Consider the following 24646-nt stretch of genomic DNA (forward strand, 5'->3'; position numbering starts at 1 on the left):
CAATATCTCAGCAACTTCAGCAGTCTGAAGACAGGATAGACCACAAGGCTAGTAATAATTGCTTGGCGGAATTGATGGTCAGACCAATAAGATATTCAATGTTGTGGTGAGACGAATGGACAAGCTGACAACAACTGAAGAAGGAGACACAGTTCTATTTCAAAGTGCATTTGAACAGCATGGTACCTTTCAACAACTGGCATCTGTTGTGAATGAATCAGTGGACAATCGAAATAAAGAAGTTAATATTTACTGCAATGGACACATCATCTAAGCCAAAATTTGACCTTAGCCAGTACAACGCAAGTTTACCAAAAGTACACAACAAAATCCATGCAGTGGGTCTTTCCACAATTGTAGTTCGCATGAACAATAAACCGTGCCAACTCTGTTGAAGGTGTCTTCGCCTTAAGTGAAAAGTCCTATGCCAGCGCCCTTGGCCCTGCATGAGACAGTTCAAATTATTCAACAACAATCTCCACTTAAGAACATACTATAAACCTCTAGTACTAATCAAGGATACCAGCAAAAGGCTTATGTGTCTTCTTACGCACACTAACCATCTACTATGAGTCAATAATATTTGGTTTAGATCAGCACACCATTACAGAAACAATTAGCTGCAAATGAATTCTATCGAGTTTCTCCAATGTTGAATGCAGTGCCTACTTACGGTATCATCCCAGTCGAGTCAATGGCAAATCCCACATTTATCACTCCAATTATGACAACCTCGTCCGCTTCTGGAGCTCTAATATGCTTCCCATAACATCAAGTTGGCTCCATTGACCGATCCAGGAAAGGGCAGAGGAAAGAAAAAGAGTGTGACAACACCTCTTCTTCAGACTCTTCACTGGAGAGAGAATATACCATGTGGCAAGATCATCTTTGAGCAAGGGACCGGAGCCGAAGCCCACAGGTGCCACAAATTTAAAAACTCAATTGAAGAGGATCCATCTCTTTGGAGGCGCTCATTTACCAATTTGAACGAACTGCCGGTAGATGACAATGGGAAATCAGAAAAAATGTGTGTAGGCCCCAGATTGCCAGGCCGATGTTGGCTTTGAGTACGCTCACATGGTAAACACAGATGATGATTCCAAGGCCTTTAAAAGCATTCATTTGGAGCAGCGCTTCAGCAAGGAAGACGATCAAACCAGATTGCAACCAAAACATTCCGTCGAGGATGTAAAGACAAAGAATCTTCAAGGCATGTAATAGAGAGGAACCTAGAAACATTCAACAAGGCGTTAAAACACGTGAAAAACTCAAAAGCAAACCAGATGGCGATATATGGATAAAAAAGTGCCAATGATGACCATCGACCACCGTTAAAGAAAATATGAGCAGTCCTTTGGATTATGAGTTGCATAACCTCACACTGGATTGGCCGATCAATATAATCTCGGTTCTTCTGATAACAAAATCATGGAAGATCACCAGTTCAATGGAAGATCACCTGATCAATATAAACGTGGAAGATCTATTGAGCAATACAATCGCGGTAAATCGGCAGATAGAGGTACATCCAAGCTTAATGCCTATCGATCAGTAACACCCCCACTAAGCTAGAGATCATATAGTCCCTAAAAACAACGGTTAGCATCTCCACGGACAAACTCCAGAAATCCCGAATATTTCAGACAACGGTCACCTTCACCAGGATACGGAGCAAATCAAAGTTTAACCCCAACAATGGAGCAAAGGGTCGGGTCAGTAGGACAACTCAGATTCCAAAGTCTATTGGCAATGAAACATCATCTTATCACACAATCGAACAGAGGCCCAGTGCCTCGTCCAATATTGTCATCAGACGAACCATTTGAAATAGCTTAGTAGTACGAGGTACTACACATGACCAGAATGTGAGCATGATTGTGGACACTGCTGCAATGATAACATAATAAATGAGAAATTAATTCCGGTAGAAAATTGAGATTTGGAGAACGTAACGCTATGTGGTGAGGTTAACAGCTTGTTATTGAGAAGATTATAAGGAACGACTCTCGACATTAATAGAGTAAACATACAATGGGATGTGTGCAAAGAGCCATTAACAGACGATGTTATACTTAGGCTAGTTATTTTGGACACACTGATCGCAGTGATAAACCTGAGTAGTCCCACAATTACCATTAACAATAAAGAGATAAATGCGTCATTTGTTAATAGTGGAAACGAGATTTTAACTTAGCTAGTTTGCATAAAACGAACCATCACAGTTCTACCAAATTCAAACATGACTGTTACCATTAAGACTAATAAAAGTGCTGACCAGGAGTGCATTTTAGGACCATGCTCGCTGAAATGTTGCAAATTGGTTACGTACGTAGTTGGAAAAGGAAATAGTTGCCCCTTAACCATTTTAAATGAAGGCAATCGTCTAATCCGCCTGAAGAAAGGTACACCTATTGATTACATAGAATAATTTGACGATGTAGTGGGTACGGCAGATGCAAACGCGATAAGTGACGTAAGACGTGGCATTGAAGAGACACGAGACAAGGTGCCCTCGGCACTGCCTCAAAGTTCAGATGAGTTTATCCGACCTATATTAACGTCAATCGACTCGTTTCAACCTATTTCATTCCAACCATTAAAACTGAAAGCGTTTAAAGAACAATTACAATAACATGTAACATTATGATATTGATTATCATTTTGAATTTCACTATTTGTTTTTGTATATGCAGCTATATTTGCAACTTATGTGTTATAGAAATACCCAAATTATTTGTTTTATACTTTTGAATTAATTGATAACAAATTCAAGAACATGAAGTCCATTTTTTAAGAATCATTACTTTAATTTCCGAAATTATATAAAATACTTTTAGGACAATCTTGAATTTTATACCGTTTTTCCGCCATCTTGAAAATGGGAGCCATATTGGATTTTTCAGAGTGGGTCCATAGCTGAAATCAAAGGATATATAACCAAGAACTACTATGCAAAGTTTCATGCTTTCCTCATCAAGTGAGCAATTCTGCTCTATATCTGCACCAATCGGCCGGACTATAGTAATTTTGGGGCCCTATATAGATTGTTGTTCGGTGTTAGCCAAGGCTCCGTGTTGAAGGCCGTACATTGACCTATAATGATTTACTTTTTTTTAAATTGTTATTTGGATGGAGAGTTGTCTCATTGGCACTCACACCACATCTTCCTATATCTATTTATATGTCTAAAAAGAGAGAAGTTTAATTTAGGAAACAAAAGGCTTAACATGATTTAAAAATATAAATTCACCAGACATCATTTCAAAATCTATAACTTGTACATGTTTTGAGTTTTAATGTATAACCAGATTTGGAACAAGACCACTATATTGTGTATATACCTATATAGAGGAACAACCCTATTTGTTTGGACTTGATTTAAAGCAGGAAGATGACAAAACGGCATGTGTGATCATCTTAAGCATTATATGTAGCAGTTATTGTACTGAAGTAAAATTTGGGATGCCTAGTTTTCTGCTAAAGCAACATAACTTTAGTGTGCACTTATCTGAACACCTGATCAACAACAACAGGGATAGCTGACCTCTAGTTATTTGATAAATCTAAAAATAGACAACTGTTCATTAAGACATAACGTAGTGGAACCTTCCTGATAATCACAGACATTCGGTCAGTTTTGCAGTAAACTAGACATTGGTATAATAAATCAATTACATCAATTGGTGCATCAAATCTGGCAGGTAACTGCCTTAACCAGTAAAAACTTTAAATGTACCATGTTGTTTTTTAGATTTAGTCTGGTAGATGTAAGAAGATGTGGTATAAGTGTCAATGAGACAACTTTGCTTCAAACATGTCAAATATAAACAAAAGACATGACTTGTGTTATGTATCGTCTGTATACAAGGGTTTTCCCCCTATACAGGCAAAACCACCATATAGAGGGGTTGTCCAAACATGACTAAGTAAAACAGATGAATATGGTTCAAATACCGACATTTGTATTCTATCAAAGAACGTTTGTCCTTTGTCGAAAATTAAAAGGTTAAGCACACGATTTTAAATTTGTTAATCGATACATATGTTTGAACAAGGTCATTGAAAGAAAAATACTTGAAAGCAAGCCAACATATTGTATTACAATTTTATTGACGAGTATATAGTACGGCATAAATCATTGAAGACAATTGACTAGCAGCTTATACGACCATTTATAAAACATGTGAAATGCGGATTGACATGATGAAAGGAAACTGTTAAATAACAAAAGGTAGATCAGTTTGTATTTAGAGTTATGTGGGTTTATGTATGTTGTTCCATTATAAAGTAACACCTCATATCAGACATTATTCATAGAACACAATAATTTTCTAATATAGCGGAAAGCACAAAAAACGAAAGTAATTATTTCTATGTTTCTTCTGTCAAGTAACGGATATTATCGTAAAAGTTCAATATACAAGTATGAAACATGTACAATAGATATTCATATTGCCCTACTAATTACTTCTTTCCGGTGACATACAAATTGAAGTAAACCGCAGAAAGAATATAAATCTTAAAGAGATAACGACATTTGAACGGTATGATTAGATATTGCCTGAAATCATGAGCGCATTCGAATAAACGACTTTTTTAAACGATTATACCTACACATTCTACAAAGAATGGTACTATCAAAGTACAGGTTTGCTTATACAATATTTCAGCAAATTTCATTTGAGTATGTACCACTAGCCTGTTAGTAAGGGCTTCAAAATTAACTTTTTTCATATTGACGCAAACATTTGATTGAATATTTGTAATACAATGTAAAATTTGAAATCCATTGTATTTTTTTCATCGGAATTCATTTTTTTGTCTTAAATTTTAGGTGTTTTAAGCATTTATTTAATGTTGAAGTTGTGTTTCCTCAGGCGCTTTATACTTTCTTGTGATTGTAACATGTGTAATAAATGTGGTGTTTTTTTTTTGGTCAGGTTTAATCATATTCTTGGTATTTGTAACGAGGCTTTACCAAAAACGTTATCATATCAGTTTTTTATCGAGGTTAATATGACTGGCATTAAATATCCTTTTCTACAAGTGGCACCCTCGATCTTGAAGTTGAAAACCCCTTGATTAGTAGTATTCGATATCGTGTCATTTGAGAAAAGATCTATGATCAGGAGATCATATCCGTTATCGTATCTGAAACCGATATGTCATGATGGCGGCCGTCTAGTCTTACAATTTGAACATTAGATGTAATTTATTCATTGTTTACATTGATTCATGTGTTTAAATAAAATATGAAAAGAACGATATACCTGGCATATTATATCAACTGTGCGATACGTACTCGAATGTTCATTCTCATACACATAATGGCATCTACTAGTTGTAGTTGGTGAAAATCAAAACGGAATGTACGTTATTATATATATCGTAATAGAAATTTCTATAGGAAATGCGTTTAAATACAAACAGTATTTCGTTTTGTATAATGACCGATGTGTTTTAACTTTTGTTGAAATCCATGTATCTTATGGATATAAACAAAAATAAATGTCAGCAGATCGCATATTTGAAACAGATTCATCTCAAATAGATAGCAGGCCAATAGACTAAAATATATTTTATATGAATATTAATATTATAAAGAGTAAATATACTCATCATAGATATCAGGATTACGTTTGGTATTTACACCAGAAGCGCGTTTCGTCTACAGAAGTCTCATCGATTCTAAAAATGTTACAAAGGCCAAATAAAGTACGAAGTTGAGGAGCATTGAGGGCCAAAATTTCCTTAAGTTTTGCTAAATACGGCCAAGGTAATCCATTCCCGAGGTAGAAAAGCCTTTAAGTTAGTTTTTTCAAAATTTCAAACGCTTTGTTAACATTTAATTTATAACTCACACAATATAAATGATAAACCATGTCCAAAATAAATGTTCTGTTGTCACAATATATATTTTTAAGATGACTCCTTATTATTAATTAATATTTTGACTTCGTTCCGACTATCAAATTATGTGTAATACAGTTTCTATTGTGTTTAATATAATATTAGTATTTCTTTTAAACAATGATGTATTCATTGAATGTTCCGCCTGTCATGTTTTTGGCATAAACAGATATTTTCCTTTTGATATAACTCTGCTGTTTGTTTTATACTTGAACCACGTTGCCCCATGCACAGCTAAAGAACAAACGTATGAGTACGAATGGTACACAGCCATTTTTAATTTTAGATATTCAAAAAAGAATTCATTGATTCTCTACGCACGTTGTCGTACACATTGTAACCCTATTACCTGTTTCTATAAATAAAATTTATATGAAAAATTACTATAACATTATAATGATAAAAATAGATGAAGTCACACAGTACAGACATTAAGTAACATGGCTTCAAATTTACAAACTGCAAACGTTACTTAAACCATACATTACTTCCATGAACTAACCATCAGTTTGCTGAGCAGTTCAGTTAAAAACTTTCGATTTGCCATATTCAACGTTGTATATTATTATTCGATTCAAATCAACACGAAACAAGACTATCTCAAATTTTGAACATGAATTATCAATGTAAACATAGTATATTTATTACAGAGCTTCAAATAAGCTACTTATGTTCGTGTTCATGCAATAAAAACAATTAAAAATATAATGCAATTGACTATAATTGCACCTTTCAAAACCAAATTCATGAAAAAGAAACTCAATTACATATAAAAACCATGTGATCTCAACCTTTCTAGTCGCTTTTCTGTAAATATTTACTTCTATCGTTACATTGTTTTGTAAATATATTTTTGTAATAACCAGAACTTCAAAATATCCTTGCATCCTTAACATAGAGCGTTACATCAAGGTGAACATGGTGATGTATAAAATAGATTTCTATCTTCTCTGTGTTTATCAACTTTATCAACAAAGTGATAATAATGCTTGTTGGTATTGCTTGGGAAACATGACAATGAATAAATCAAAACGAAATTGAATTTTAGGTAAAACTTTCAATATAAGCATCTTTTAACATCTTTTTGATAACTGGAGGACAGTTTTGATAATAAGACTAATCTAGTGTTATCAGGAAGCGTTCATCGGACGTTCATGCATAGCTCTTCTAGACACAAAAAAAAACATTCGTCCAGATCGACCTTTCGCGCTTAAATGAGAATATTGTAAATATGAAAAACGCGGGTTTCGTCTAAATATGAACAATCAACTGTGCAACAATACAAATCAGTTGGAACAGTAATACGCCATATAGACATACGATGCTATCATTTTTGGTTTAGAGCTATGTTATGGATAATATTCTTTTAATGTTTGTCTTTTCATGTAACATCTCGAGCAACAAAACCTGACAATGTGCATCGTCGGACCTATACACACCCCTTCGCCTCAATTAATCATCAATAACTAATTAGATGTAAAAAAATTATCCAGTTACAATAGAACAAAATTGAACTGCATGAAGCGAAGCACAAATGAGTTGTAACGGGGTGTATATAGGTCATTAGTGTATGCCTTAACACAAATTCGTTGTTTTTTTGGTATCGTCCTGGTTGATTCATCAAAAGAAAAACCGGTCATTCTGAAAGAGAACAACTCCACATAGATTAATATTGCATTTCATGTGTACATGTTCATAGTCATTTAACGAAAAGTTCATCAAACATCTGTATGAACACTCATTTTTTTCTGTATCATGCAACCATTTTCTAAATAAAAACAACTCCGTTTAGGAATATTAGGGACTCTTGAAACAAATCTGTGAGAGGTATGTCATTGGCCTGTTACAAGGTTAAATGTCTGTCCCTATCCAAGATACCAACATTTACCAAAATAGACAGGAGTAGGTCCGGCAAGACCCCTTTTTGGCCCAAAATTATAGCAGTTTTACAAAATTGTTAAAATGTAAATTTTATGAGGAGTCTTTTGTAGACGAAATTCGCGTATGGCGTATATATAAAATTTAGTCCTGGAATCTATGTTGAGTTTATTTAGCTATTTATTTGAAAGTAGAATGTTTTTGCTACATAAATATGGACTGTTTTAGACAATGCAATGTACATATATCGGATAATAGCATCTTTGAGTCATGCTAAATTACTAAAATCGTCATAATTTTAGCCTTTTAGTTAAATTTTAGAAGGTTTCCGTCCTAAATGAAAGTGGTCGCATCCGTGTTCATTCTAAATATTGAACATGTTGAAATGTAAGTTGTATTTGATGATACTACATAACATATAAAAAGGTTAAGGATGAACACGGATGCGGTCACTTTCATTTTTGATAAAAAAAAATCATCTGAAAAGTGACATTTTTTTACCTATTTGATAGATTTTTCATATTTAAGCTTGAATCGGAGCGTTTTTAATGAGTAAATCAGTTACAATCTTTCAGAAAAAACTAATTGAATCAACTGAAATAGACACGTAAGTGTTTATAAAGTGTTCAAAATCTTTCGTCAGATGTACCTGAAATTTGAGGTCAAAATCGGCCATTACCGGACCTACTCCTTTCCCAGATCTTCCTACCAGATGGCCTTTAATACAGAACATTCCACTATTCTATAGATTGTTAATTTAAACTCGCTCTTAACATATACACGACATATTTGCAAACCAAGGTTAACCAACCAACATTCAATCAATCAATCTGTATCGAACTATTTGTGTTAGGGAAGTACACCTGGTCCACTAATGCATGGCCCCATTGCTTTCTATGTTAAATTTCTCCATTTCAAGCAGGCACACCTCTTTTGTTTTAAGTTAGAATAACGTGGCAATCATAACATGTCAAAGAAACACTTTATGTTGTATTGTACTGAAAAAAATCAGTATACATTTAATGGCATATAAGAAAGAACTGGTCCCCAGAACTTCGGATGTACCAACACAGGTACTTCAGATCTGACAAACAGACAAAATGTACCCTCTTTTTAAAATTTTATGCAGTTATTTTAATATTGAAAATTTAAATTAAAAAAGTTTTCTACAATGATCACCAGTCCTTCAGCTTTTATTTGATATAAAAAAGACCTAAATATTCTACATATTTTGAAAGGTACACTCATGCGTAGGAACAATTTTGTGTCAATATGTACTACTTTCTGGTATGTGCTTTCTGGTCGGGTCCGAATTAGTGGTGTTACACTTTAACAGCAACAATTACAGAAAATCATTCTTTAAGGTCGTGATATACTCTTTATTTGCTTTCCATTTGTTTTATTTTAGTTCAGTTATAGCACAAATGGTTTTCATATTTAACATTTTTTAGAATGAATTTCAAATAGAATAATTAAACGAAGCTTTCATCGTCATGATAATATTGACTATTCATTAAGCGTTATGCATGTTTACATCTTTAGTGTCTAGATTCATTTTACATGGTAAAGACATATAACGAAGTAAGGTAGGTATAACCATGGTATTGTGCACACTTTTGAAAAATCAAAAAGAAAAAAGTATCGGGAAATTTACAGATTTGTCAATGTATATGATAAGAAATGTTCTCTTGTTTAATTTTCGGATGATATATTGATATGATCTGTTGTTGCATCATAGTTTTATTGACAGCGACTCTTACATCTTTAGCAATAAAAATAGTCTACTTGAAAGGAGACAAGTTTTAGTACTTACCTGAAAATAAATAGTTGATACTAGAAGCAAGTACACGGTCAAAAGTATTTCAGATACCATGTTAATAATTGAAATTGCATACAACAGTGTACGATTTGAATGGGTGGTAAAAGGGATCTATATATGGTGTCCTTCTTCTCAGAATCAACAAAATTGTCTGAAAAAAGAGGGACGAAAGATACCAGAGGGACAGTCAAACTCATAAATCGAAAATAAACTGACAACGCCATGGCTAAAAATGAAAAAGACAAACTGACAAATAATAGTACATATGACACAACAAAGAAAACTAAAGACTATCCGATAGCATTCGTGAAACGAATAACCAACTCGTAATGGCGTACGTTGAATTTATGAAGTGATGATTTCAACTTCACCATTTGGAACTATTGGTTTAATAGCTTCCTTGTGAGCAGCCACCCTCTATCAAGAAAATTGTGATAGGAAATGCAAGCACGGGAATATCTCATCGATTAGGAGATATATACTCCGTATGCAGGTGCTGCTGGAATGGTGCTTCTAAAAGTGGAAATTCACAATTGGAAAGCTCAAATCATCTCCTTTGTCGTAAAGTTTCGTTTTCAACCGACCCTCATTGTCAATTTATAGATGTAAGTCAAGATATGAGGCCGACTTAACTGTATATGTTGTTACATTTATCTTAAGTTCGATGGAGAAGATACGTTCAACATAGTCACCAAATTTTGAATTATTTAGTGAAAGAACAACATCTATATAGCGGAATGTAGAGTTAAACGATAATGCTAACTTCTTATATTTCTTCCTAAGAAGTTCCTGTATGAGGTCAGCATCATAATGATAAAGAACCAAGGTCGCCAAGAAGAGGAGCACAATTTGTTCCCATTGGAATACCGGCAGTTTGTTGAAAAACACGTTCTCCGAACGCAACAAATATGTTGTCAATCAAGAAATCAAGCATCTTGATATTGTCAGTTTCAGAGAATTTTTTGTTTGAATCAGAGTGATTCTTTACAAAGTAGGAGTTATCCCATTTTAAACAAGATACTTGTATCTACGTTGGCCATTCCTTTTTATGAAACAAAGCAATACTAACTCTTTCAATGTGTCTTTTAGTTTGTGGAATGTGGAATACTTGTGAAAAGTGTAGAAAAGTCAAATGTTTTAATATTATTACAAGATTAAAGAGAGTCAGATTGTATTTACTCTAAAAGATCTTTGGAATTTTTTAAAATCCACATCTGATTCACGCCACCTCTAGAACAAGCAGTTTCACAATAACTTTGAAGCCACAAGTATTTGTATTGCAATATTGCTGTCCATTTTATTATACATTGAATCCTGACATAAAAAAAATATGGCTGATTTACTAGGAGGGTATATAGATTTACAAATTAAAGTGCACATATGGTCAGTGTTGGTCAATGCGGTCAAATAATTTTGTTGTACAAGTCAGCATGAGGTATCAAAACTACTGAAATTTTGTAACGTATTAATATTTTGAAATAAAAGGTCAGGACATGCTGGCACCCTAAGTTTATGTGAACAAAAATTTGTAGTCATGTGTTAAAATGATGCTTTCATTTTGTATAGTAAATTCTATCCTGAAATTAAAATATTGCTGATTGTAGCTACATAGATCAAGGAGATATAACTAACAAGGACGTATAACTAACATCTAAAATACGTTCTTTCATAGATATACAGTTAAATTTAAATAAAGTGCAAATACATGTATGGTTGAATCTGATAGGTATTAAAATATATATTCAATGCCCGTTATCATTATAACCAAGATCGTTTTATAATTTATAGATTGGCAGATCACAGATAAATTTGTGTTACAAGCAAAGTTTTATGCGTACTTTATTTTCAAATATTTGTATTAAATCCTGTTTATATAACGGAAGTATTAATTTTACTTTATTTTCGATGTTTATACTACGAAACAAAGGTATTAAAAAATATTTTTAAAAAATCGATGTAGAGCGGTCCTGGTTACAAGTTAATTTAGTGTTGAGCAGACCAGTCAAAAAGTTAACTTGGGAACAGGTCTGGTTTCGATGGGATTTGTCAAAGCAAAAGTTAACTTATGTTAACTCTGAGGCAGGACTGGTTTCGAAGTTAACTTATGTTAACTTTACGACAGGACTGGTTTTAAAGTTAACTTATGTTAACTTTACGGCAGGAGTGGTTCGAAGTTAACTTGTATCAATAGCGGACCTGTTTCGAAGTTAACTTTTTGGCAGACATAAAAACAGTCCTAGGACCATGTCCGCTTTTCAAGTTAACTAGATTTTGGTCCTAGAACTGATCAGAGCAGTCCTAAATTCGGTCACAGGTTAACTTTGACCAGTCCAAATGACTGGTTATCAAGTTAACTTGCTGTACAGGTTTGGACTGCACCCATCTGTAAGTCTATTTAGTTTAAAGAAAAAAACACTGGCGTCTCATGATTTCAAAATATAACAACACCAGACCTTGATTACAAGTCTAAAACTTGACGTATGTTTCTTAGACGAAATTATCAATCTGTACACATCCACCAACCAATGAATTTAATATAAAGACGTCATAAACAGTCAAAGAAAACATGACATTTGCAATGCCAAGATAAAGGTATCGACAGTTCGAAGATCTATTAAGTTAACGTGTTAATGTTTATAACAATAATATTTAGTTTCCTTTAAATTTACTGATAACAAAATCAATATTACTACCAATAAAACAATAATCAATGATCTAACTACAGGGTTGAATTGGTCGCCTTCAGAATAATTTTATTTGAAGGATCTATTAGTTAACAAGGATCATTTATGAATTTCTGGGCACGGTAAACAACATCTCCTTAACAATGAGGATGTGCTCTTACGTTTAAAATAAGTTTTCTACAGGTACAACCAAACTTCAAAAAAAAAATCATTAGATCCATGTAAGAATTAAGTAAATGTTTTAAGTAATTTCTGTTAACAAAATACCTGACTTAATAATTCACCAGTAATTCATAGATTACGTTTCTTAAATGAAAAATGTCACAACTGACAAGGGCATAGGAAACAAGTTATGAAATATAAACACCGTAAGATGATGTCATCGGGACATCAGCATTCTAAACGGAAAATCAACAATAGGGAACAAAAAGCGGTCCCTTTAGTCGTAAATGTTAGTGTGGAGAGTCCCGTGTAAAACCGAAATGTCAAAATCTAGGAAAGAACAGTTGTTATCGTTTATTTTTATTTATTTAAAATAAGGTCCTTTGGGAACATTTCGGTAGTATTCATGTATTTAGAAAATTCACAATTATTAAACAAACACAAGAGTCATAAAAAAAACGACAAGTGTTGTTGTATTTATCAATTAAATGCTCTTAATATGGGTCTTAACTGAGCTATGTTATAAACTGTGAATCGTAATAGTACAAATACAAGTCTGATATAATATAAAGGTTTTACTCCCAACCTGATTAAGAAACACAGACGGGTATGGTTCAAACACATTTTTATTCTGGCAAAGAACAATGCCCTTTGTCAGAAATTTTAAAGTCAAAACAAACGATCTAAAATGTGTCTATCGACATGTAATATATAATTGAACAAGGTCATTTAAAGAAAAATTCTTGTAAATAAGCCAAATATTTGTGTTACAATTCTAGTGACGAGTATATAACATGTATAATACGGCATAAATTATCAAATAAAATTTAAATGAAAATGAAAATATTAAACAAGTGAAATGCGGATTGAAATGAAGAATGGATAATTTTAAATAACAAACGGTAAATCAAAAGATTTATTGTCTTTTTTTTATATTGTTAGTTATCATTTAGAGTAATGTGGGTTTCTGTATGTTTTTCAATCATAATGGAACACCTCATATCTGACATTATTTATAGAGTACTACTTCTTTCCTATATTGCTAAATGCACACAAACGGAAAAATAAAAGCAATTCTGACATTGGTACAATATACACACTAAACGATTTAAATACGTTTTTAATGTACCATTAGTCTGGTATAATTAGGTTTTTGATCCTAACTTTTTTGTATATTGATGCAAATATTTGCATGAATATTTAGTGATAAAATGTCAAAACCATTTGAAATCACTAGTAACAGGCTATTATTTGAACTTGGAATTATTTTTAAACTATGGATTTGTATAATTTCTTGTGATTGAATTTTTTTTATTAATTCCATGGTTTTTTTGTTGTTATTATAATGTTTTGAGCGGTTCAGAACTCTTTGCAGATTCACTGTTGTATATTAATATTCAAATTAAATCAATCGAAAGTTAAATTTTAAGTCTTCAAAACGCTCGGCTAGCCTCGCCTTTTAAATTTGAAAATGTATCTGTCTCGAGTGGAGAAATATCGTATCACACGCGATGCAGTGGTAGAATTTATATTTAACTAGATATTGGTGTGTAAATCTTTTATTGTAATATGTATAACATAAGATGTCTTTGCGTTCTAAAAATAAAGCGTTCATCAAATGGTGCATCTGGTTCCCTATTGAAACTATCTTTTTCTCAAAACGGCAAACATACTGATTCATAAAATAAATTTCGATCTTCTCTGTGTTTATCAATTTAATGTAATTGATGAAAACTATTTTTGATATTGCTAGGGATTTATGACAAGAAATGAATTAAAACGAAAATGAATGTCAGGTAAAATATTGAATAAAAGCATCTGTTAGCGTCTTTTTGATAGCTGAGAGGTATTTATGATAAGTAGACTCAGCTAGTGTTGTCATGAAGAGTTCCGAAGACGTTCCATCCATACCTCATAGAGACAGACCATCACGCGTCGACAGACAACGAAAATATGTATATGAACAGTTCAAATCATTTGAAACATTGATAAGCCATATAAACATAAGATGGTTTACAGTTATTCTGCTATTATTTATGGTTTAGATTTATGTTGTAGAAAATATAATGTTAAGGTTTGTCTTTTTGCGTTACATCCCGAGGTGTGTTTTGAAACGAAAACCTGAAAATGTGCATTATCTGACATGAAGTAACAAAGTATTTTACATACAATAAATATTTATTATTATTATAATATTGTTCAAACGATCGTTGTTTCGGGCACAAAAATGCGAAAAATATTGGTCTACAAATTCAATAGACGTATAGATTTGTATATGTTAAGGGTAAACATATAATATCATAGGTATTTGTTGTCACGAAATTTCTTTTTTAAATCAATGATATTTCCACTTTGAATGCTTTACTTCATTTCGACTATCAAATTATTAGCGATAACGTTTCTTTTCTATATACTATCCTACACGTTTTTGTATTTTGACATATGTGTATTCATTAAGATAAAAACTTGGTTTTGTCTGTCAAATAATTGATTATCAAGTTTCTCTTTTTAAGTTGATACTCATCTTTGATAGGCACGAATTTAACCCCCCTGAAGATCTATAAAAACAAATAGTACATAAACAGGATTAACACGGACATTTTTCATGAATAGAGTCACTCTTGCATTGTGCGATATGAAGGGCATTTTACCCCATACCTTGTGATTGAATTACCTGTTTTTTATAAATAACGCGTACAAAAGTGTATTGATTTCACTAACTAATTGTGTCACGACAAGCTTAACAATAATAAAGTGACTACTTATTTATTGACTACAAGGATAAGTGTTACAATAAGATATGCTCATAAACAAAATTTCTGTTTTGGTCAAAATAAATTTATTAAGTCTAATTTTGTTATTTTTGTAACTTCCCACTTCGATCTGTTCTAAAAATAAAATTATTCATTTTGTTAAGAATATTTCCGTTCTCCGTTTATACTGTTTATCTTTAAACAAAATGACTTTATTTTCCTGCGGACATAAATATATTTGGCGTCATTTTGTTCAAGGTTATGGTTTTCTTTCTGAAACGGTTGTTGCATTTAACCCTTTCTCCTATTGTGTCTGTATTTACATTATGTAATCGATTACTCATTCACTTGTGTGTATACATCTTTTGATTGAGTTAAGCCATTTCAATTACTATTTTACAGTATGTCCTTCTATGTTGCTATGTTACACAATTGTTTCATACAAGGGTGAATTTTAGAACCATTAACACGTTGCATTTGTTTGCACCTGTCATAATTCAGGAATCTGATGTTCATTAGTTTTCGTTTGTTGGACAGTGTGTTTCATAAATGTTTCTCGTTTTTTACATAGACTATATTGTTGTTTTTGCCGTTCGCATGGTTTTATTCTAGCCATTTAGGGTAACTTTATATATTAAACCCGCCAATTTTATTATGAGCCTGTCTCAATTAAGGATCCTGTAGTTAAGTAGTTGTCGTTGATTCATGGTTTTCGTAGTTGTTTTGTCTTTGGTGTTAAGCTATACATTAGTTAGTTCTCTTTCTATTGAAATTTTGCATTTGTTTTGTTTTATCTCGGGACCTGTTACAGTCGACTATACGGTGATGATTTTTCCTATTGTTAAAGGCCGTATCGTTGCCTGTCATTTCCTACATCTACGTCATTTGAATCCTGATGATTTTCTCATTGGCAAGAACACGTCATATTCTTTTTTCTATTTTGGACTTTTAGATTGTAAATGAAATATGATGTATCAAAGACCAGGCCTTAAACGTTCCCGAATAATACCACTGATTTTTCAAATAATATTCAGTAAAAGGGAAACAAAATTCACATTTTTTCATTACATTGTACGTTTTGCTCCCTGCAAAGATGAAAAACATTTTTTTTAGATTTTATATTTACCCTATTCTTATTCGTGGACTATTTCTTACATCATTGAATTTTAAAAAAAGTGAAAACGTGTTATTTCTATATTTGTTGTTTATCTGTGCAAAAGCAAGTGAAATAACAGAACTCAGAGGAAATTAAAAACGATTAGTCCCCAATCACATGGCAAACTCAAATGATAAAACACATCAAACGAATGGAAACATAATGTCATATTCTTGACTTAGTACAGGCATTCTCAAATGTAAAAATTGTGAATGGAACCTGGTTTTATAGCAATATACCCCTCAATTGTATGACAGTCGCATCACATTCCGTTATATTTATAACGATGCGTGAACAAAACAGACATATTAGGTTAAATTGTCAATATTAGGATACAGCTATCCATAACGTGTCAAAATTTCAATCAGAACAAAACAAACTTATATATAAAAAAGAAGCACACAAAGGAAATATAAAATCAAACAACCACATGTTTCACTACTTATATATGTATTTAAAATCTACCCGAATGACTAAATGGCGATGTTCCGCGTGTATTTTAGGGGACTGACAGGAAATGTATCAACGAGACAACAACCCATGTATTTGTTATTATGTTTATGAAAAGAAACGAAAACGGATCGAACGTATATTTATTAGTAAAGTTGACATCTCATTTTGTATAATACTTCTTGTAAAGTATATGATAAAGATTTATGTCTTTTTATGGCTATAGTAATTAGATAATTTCTGGTCGTAGCATTATGTTTCCAGTAGGTTAAACTGACCCTGTCTTTATAAATTCATCTTAACGTTGCTTAAATATACTTTTTTTAATAGTGGTTATTCATTTGATCTGTCACAGGGGTTCACGTTTGCTTGATATCTTTGTACTTCCGGTAAGTATTTGACAAAATTTATCCCGGATTACTTGACGTCTTAAAGTATTCAATTTATTGGGGAAAATATAATTAAACTTGGTTAAAATGGGTTAATGAGATGAAAATAACATCAATAGAGTTTTCTTTTTTTTACTTCGTTCGCATATGTCCACCTTAAATTCGTTTAAAAGAACGGTAGAATTTCACAATATGAACTAATTGCAGCTCTAACATTCTAACAAACGACTCAAGGTAAAGATATATTCAAGAAGGCTGGCTTTGCCTTGACTTACCACATCCGATTGACCACATATACGATCAGAAAGATATCAAAACGTCGTCGCGTTGTTTTTATTTGGAAGGCTTTTTTGTTTGAGAGAAAAAAAAGTCTTAACAGCTCTGTAATAATCATTTCCCTTTGCTTTGTATTGCAGTTGTTCAGTATGTATCCTGGAAAAAATCCTTATGGGGTTCGGAACCGAGATAGTTGGGCTGTCAACTCACAGCGTCAAGGTTATAACTGTCTGTCATTTTATACGTATGATTGACATTTTGTTTCTTAATTTTTTATTTTCAAATATGTGTATATTGTGTTTTTCTATTCGTCATATAAACATATATCTAAAGCAAATCCCATTATAACGCAAGGTTTAACTTCATGTACAACACATATGTTCTTTAAATTGTCAGGGGCTGAAAAATATAAAAAAAAAGAATAAGACTAAAACAACAGATGAAACAGAAATGCATTATTATATTTTTTCAAGAAACACAGTTAACAACAGTTAATAAAGGAAACAGTAGTATGCCGCTGTTCGACAGTCAAACATCGATTGAGAACAAAACAAATCCAGATTACAAACTAAAACTTAGGTCAAAACATCAACGAAACCCAGAAATAACTTCTTTTGCACAAAAACTTAAACCAATATTATATAAAACTGTATACTTTAACTACGCTAGAATTAAGAGAAATTAAAAATTGTTTTAAAAATACAAACCTAAACTGTACACTGAGTATAGATTGAGGTCACGACAAAGAGGTACAGCTGACAGCAGCATTTGATAAAGAAATGTACACAATTTGTCTTTAACTTTAAAATAACACACCTGTTAATGATGCTCTTTCAATTGTATTTTACAGATCTTTTATTCCAAGTTACAAAAGCTTGCTGTAAATGTCTTTAATAATTGTCATCATGAAAACAATTGACAAATTCACAGAAACTAGGATTAGTTACCCTTATTCATGTCATTAACAAAAAAACGACTATTTTAATATAGATAACTATAGATCAGGTACCTTTTTAAAGGTAATCACCAAAATTATAGCTGATTCTTTCTCACAACACTTAAAAACTTTAAATGTTCTGAGCGTCACTCAAGGGTTTTATGATGACGAAACGCGCGTCTAGCGTATGAAACTGTAATCCTGGTATTTGGCCTTTTTTTTTGAACTTGTTTGGATTCGAGCGTCACTAATGAGTCTTTTTGTAGACGGAGCATACCTTTTCTTAGACTTCACAAGGCATTTGACTCGCTAGAGTAGGAATTTATGCATTGATCTTTTTTTTTCAGAAATTTGTCTTTCAGAAATCTGTATTCACATGGATAAATATTTTATTTACATATATAAAGGATGGCATATCAAAAAATGACTGGATTGAAAACTCTTAGACGTTAAGCGCTGGATCAGTTAAGGGGTGTCTGAAAGATTTTAAAGGAATACAGAACTACCTTGAAGTGATATCATTCATGATGTAAAATTGATAGATTATATCATATCTCGAATTAACGTTGATTTAACGTTTTACAAAATTATCCAGTAGAGACAACTATTGACGATTGCGATTTATTGATAAAAAGAAAACAATAATGAAAAGTTGATGTACAATCATTGTGCTATTTTTCACATTTTGGTTTCACTTTTGTTTTGCAGTTCCTATAATAGTGTTACTTATTATAAAATAAGTTATGTTAACATGTTTTTGGCTCTGCTTACTTTATTTTAGTACGTTTATTTGTTTTTAGGTAGATTTCAGAATGATATAAACCAGCCCAATATTGATATACGTAGTCTCGTACATGTAAGTTTATTTATCACTAGTAACAATTTTAAAATTTGATTTGACAAAATGTATAATCCCTTGTCACAATTACTATTATTGTGATGCATAGGTATTTAGCCATTACCTAAAATGAAATAAACAGTAAAGGTTAATAATTAACAAAGACAAATACAAGAACATTATACCACGTGGAAAAGATGATAAACAGTAGCACTGCGTAATCCTTGAAGACAATCATCTTAAATAAATTATCTACCCTTACCAAATCACATTTTCGTTATGATTTGTTAACTCAATCATCTATATTCGTATACACCTAGAGTCACTAAAAGGTCTGTGGCTTCCAACTGTGAATATGAGGTCAAAGTCAACGCCATTTCAAAGTATTCCTAATTTGACTTTTGCTTGTTTTTTTTCAATTTCTATGACAATTTTAAAGATATCATATATATATATATATATAGATTAAAAACTGACGAGGAAAAGTAACACACGGCCAGCGAAAGCTCTTTTGTGAGAGCCCAGGTGGTCGTGTGGTCGTGCAGGCGATTTGGTGTCACGATATCACAGTAGCATGGATTCGAATCCCGGCGAGGGAAGAACCAAAAATTTGCGAAAGCAAATTTACAGATCTAACATTGTTGGGTTGATGTTTAGACGAGTTGTATATATATATATATATATATATATATATATATATATAAACATAAAATTGTTTCTCCAAATTAATGTTATGTATTTGAAAAAGAAAATATGTAGTAGTATTTTATTATCATCATAGTCGACCATCCCTTTATCACATTACACTAAAGACTGATTAAAAAATATATTCTTATCATTCAATTGTAACATTTTCCATACATTGCGCTTTCCGCCATACTTTTGACCGGCTGATTGCTTGCCGGAATGCTCCGACGTGGCGAGGCAGGTGTATAGCTTTTGACGCCCTGGCTGATTTACAAAACAAATGAAACAAATGTGTATCTAACTGAAACACCAACCGGGCTAACCCGGGTTACGCCGCTGTGGTTTCAAAGAAGACATGAAGTGATATTTCCTTAACGGGAAGTAGTAATTAATCGTCCTTATTTCAGAAACCATGTATGTTTTAAATCAGTACTATTATGGAGAAAACTATCATTAGACAAAAGTAGCTTTTTTAAAATTATTCACTTAGAAAGCTTATGTAGAAATCCTTTGATTGTCCTCTGAATAATTTGTTATTAATTATATTCAAATTGATTGTTTTACTTTAGGAGTCATTATATAATTCGACAGAGGCACTTAGGAAATGCAGAGAACCTGGTGCACTTGAAAATTTGGTAAAATAGTTGTATTTATCCATTGACACGTTAATTGGCAAATAAATTCTATATCATTTTAGTGCCTAGAATAATCTCATGTTAAATGTTCCCTTAAATCTCAGCGTTTCCTTGATTAGATAAGTGATGCTCAGTGTTTATATTCTATGATGTGAATGTATACTAGTCTTTAGATAGTGTTTCTCCTTGTTTTGCAGTTGCATTATGTGTTTGTCTTTCCACATTAAGTGTAAATATCCTTTTTAAATTGTTTCCATGGCTTTTTAAACTACTATATATTTAACGGATTGCTCAAGGCATATAACACATTACTTTACTGAATACGAATAGATAAAAAAAAAATTTAGGAAATGTGAAATATGTAATTGCAGAAAACATGAATATTATTTTTTATACGTACTGTGTACTTAATGTCGATCTGAGCATATTTTGACTTTTTTACCAAGTAAATGTCTGTTTACTTGTTGATCCTACATCTACGATTAGGTAAATTGTTTTGTAAGTCCGGTTTGATATTTTGTTACATATTTGCTATTATGGACGATGCAGTTTGGTATCTATAGAACCCTCTTTAATAGGAAATGTTCATCCACACGGTGTCTATTTATGTTGCAAATTTTCGTGTGTGTTTACCTTTTGGTTTGACATGATCTTGTTTTATTTCAAAGTCATTTGTTTTTCATTATGTTCTATATATATAAATGTATATATCAAAGTATAAAATAAGTGTTCAGCTTTTTCAGTTGTATGATTTGCAGTTTGAAGCACCTATATGCAGAGTTTTTTTGTATGCACATTGTCGACTCAGATAGAAAACCACCATCGCAAAATAAAGACGACAGTAGTATACGGATGTTCTAAAGTCACCACTCCGGGTAACCAAGTACAACCGGGGAAAACACATCAACTATAAGAGGAATACAAAGAAACAGAAACTTCGAAGTGCAACAAATAATCATGACAATTCACCACAGGCACAAACGAACTGTTGGATAAAAATTGACCTTTTTCTTTTTGGTATAGGATATATGAAGGAAAATGATCGGTTGAACCTGGTTTTGTGGCTAGCCCAACCTCACGCTTTAATAGCAATGTTAGATTACCAATAAAATGACAATATTACAGTACAAGTAAATGTCAAATCATTCAAAAAAGAGACATACATAAATAACAATACAATAAAACATTTCAACATGTTAACCATAGAATAACGACGGTCACGTAAAACAACCTACAACAGCACATAAGAACCAATAACTGTCCGTCATACGACTATATCAATGGCTAAACATAACTAATAATTATACAGCCAATAATATTTTAACATTGTTGTCATGTTGATGTGCTGTCGTGAATTATTTTGGGGTGTTTATGTTGTTTTAATTGTGTAATATACTATTAATGTATGTATAAATGTATTGTTCTGTGCTAAGTAACATTGCGTTTGTTTGTAATGTATCCTGTCACGTATGTTGAAATTCTTTCTCAGTATTGTCTATAACAAGCCACGAAAATAGCAGTTATGTTCTGCAGTCCGGTTGTATGTATCTAGACTATTGCTTTTGTTGTTGGTCTGGCTTTGTTATCCAATGGTTGATGTGTTATCCTTTAAGTTTGTTTGTCACCCGGATTTGATTTTGCTTAACAATATTATTAGTATAACTAAAATATTTTACGTACGTTGGCTTTATCTTTAAGAAATAAGACCATAGACATCAGTTTTGTCAAAGAACAACAAGTTAGAAGTTTGTTTTGCCGGATTTGTGTGAAGATATAATTTTTTTTTTATTATTACAGAATGAAGTACCTTGGATACGACGTCGTCAAATTTCGTCTGGATTTGACCTACCGGTAAGTTAATTAGTCAGTAAAGTCATATACATATTGTTTTATGCTTTACAATACGTCTTGCGGGGATTTAATTATATATCATTATTGTATCAAAAGTATTAATAAAGCCCCTGTCCCACTAGATCCCGATTGAACCACGCTCACCTAGATCTTAAATACTTTTAGATAGTTGCATAATTCAGGTATATCGGCATGAAATTGTTAAGTTTCGTTTGTTTCAATATAAATCTACACTTCTACAATTATCCCGCTACGACTATTTCATGTTGTACTCACTCTTTTTCTGCTACGATTGTCATGTTATTACTACGCTCATCAAGTTCCTATTGCGACCATACGACGATTTAGCGGATATCAACATGATATTACCGCGTTTTCTACTGCAATTATAGCACGGTCTTACCACGATTATACTACGTTCATTCTTCGATCTTATTACGCTTTGAGCAATAACGTCAACATTGATTCCATACATATAAACATATAAACTGTTTTTTTTAACACTATAATTGATTCTTTATTGCACATATTGCTGTTTAACAATTAAACTTGGTGTACAGCATTTCATCAAGTTTCCCTGTTAAATTACCACTGAATACCCAGGGATAATATTCAGTAAAATTAACTAATACATTACATTGGTTTAATTCACATATTAAACTATTATTATAGTTGTTACAAATAATCTTTGCCTTCACAAAAAGTATTTTTTTGATATATTCATAAACAAATATCTACACAATAATATTTTTACGGAAATTGATCATTCATCCGGAATGACTTTTTGTGTTCTTTTATTAACTAATCAAAAACGAATTGCGGTCAAGTGACCTCACACGACTTTTCTGTTCCTCGTGTTGGGACAATATTTTTTGAAGTGTTTCGAGAATTTGGATTATTAATTTCTATGTGATTTACATATAAACTGTTCCATTCCTTCTATTTCTAATTAATACGATGATTTCTCGGAAACAACCCAGCCATGACACTAAAATCTAACAGAGCTCGTGCTTGTGGTGATAGAGTACAGATGTAGATACAGAGTGAGTTCTGATAGTAACGAATCCTGATCAAATAGGGATGTCAAACCGATCAATTTATCCTATCGCTGGTCTATCTAGTGCGATTATGTGGATGACAATGGATAACATATTCTCTCACGCTATAATAGAGCCGTTGAACAAGATTAAACGAGGTCCAAATAACAAACAGACATCCAAAACCTTTACAGCCTTTATTATTTTATGTGACAATAACAATGAGCATGATGGTTGTCGTATCAAGCTCGATGGGTACGGCATGGGAGTGTACAAATCGTACTTTGGTCTGAACAGCATGGTATAAACGTTGTTGAGTTTTGGTGAGAACGTAATGATCGTATTAACGTCGCTGTGATATCAAAGTACACTCGCTATGATGGTACGGCGACCATTGCGACCTTACCTTGATCTTACGGTGTTATCACTACGGTTCTGCCACGATCTGATTTCGTCACAACAGCACTACGATTATTATAAACAAGTTCACATGTAGCCACGCTAATCACAATCATAAATACCTCAACATGACCGTAGTACGATCGTATTGCGAACTTACTGCAATCTACACGATCGCACTATGATCGTCAAAATTTACATTTTTAACCGGATTTTTGTGACAAAAATGTCGATTATTGATTTGGAGATGAACGGCTGGCCGTCGGGCGGGCGGGCGGACGGCCGGTCTGTCGGATGGGCGGCCGGGCGGCCGGGCGGTAATCAAATGTTGTCCGTGCATTAACGCATGAACCGTTCAACCAAAGCTTGTTAGTGACAACTAAATGAAGGTCAAGTTCAATAATGGCGATTTTGACTTCTACCGTTCAGGAGTTATGGTTCTTGAAAGATTGAAAAATGGAGTTTCCAGGCGTGTCCGTGCCAGTATACAAAGGAATTGATTTTTAACTGGATTTTTGTGACAAAAATGTCGGTTATTGATTTTGGGATGTACGGCGGGCGGCCGGGCGGACGGCCATCAGGCGTCAATCAAATTTTGTCCGTGCATTAACTCATGACCCGTTCAACCAAAACTTTAAAAATTTTGATATGTTGTTACTGACAACTAAATGAAGGTCAAGTTCAATAATGGCGATTTTGACTTTTACCGTTCAGGAGTTATGGTTTTTGAAAGATTGAAAAATTGAGTTTCCGGGCGTGTCCGTGCATTTTCGCATGAACTGTTC

The 24646-nt window shown here is 32.8% G+C and overlaps 1 protein-coding gene and 1 long non-coding RNA gene across 2 annotated transcripts in view; both read left to right on the plus strand.

Annotated features, from left to right (window-relative positions):
* The first annotated feature begins 4118 nt into the window (after nucleotides 1-4118).
* Nucleotides 4119-18831, plus strand: LOC139498308 (uncharacterized). The gene is made up of 3 exons (XR_011657879.1): nucleotides 4119-4231; nucleotides 17618-17696; nucleotides 18777-18831. It is a non-coding gene; the product is annotated as an uncharacterized lncRNA (long non-coding RNA).
* Nucleotides 18832-22310: 3479 nt separating this feature from the next.
* Nucleotides 22311-24646, plus strand: part of LOC139498309 (uncharacterized) — a 78262-nt gene continuing 75926 nt past the window's right edge. Inside the window, exon 1 of the mRNA XM_071286676.1 lies at nucleotides 22311-22425. The gene's annotated coding sequence lies outside the window, so the exon portion shown is untranslated. The remainder of the gene's footprint in view (nucleotides 22426-24646) is intronic.

This window comes from Mytilus edulis, chromosome 12, assembly GCF_963676685.1.
Source record: "Mytilus edulis chromosome 12, xbMytEdul2.2, whole genome shotgun sequence".
Classification (NCBI taxonomy): Eukaryota; Metazoa; Mollusca; class Bivalvia; order Mytilida; family Mytilidae; genus Mytilus; species Mytilus edulis.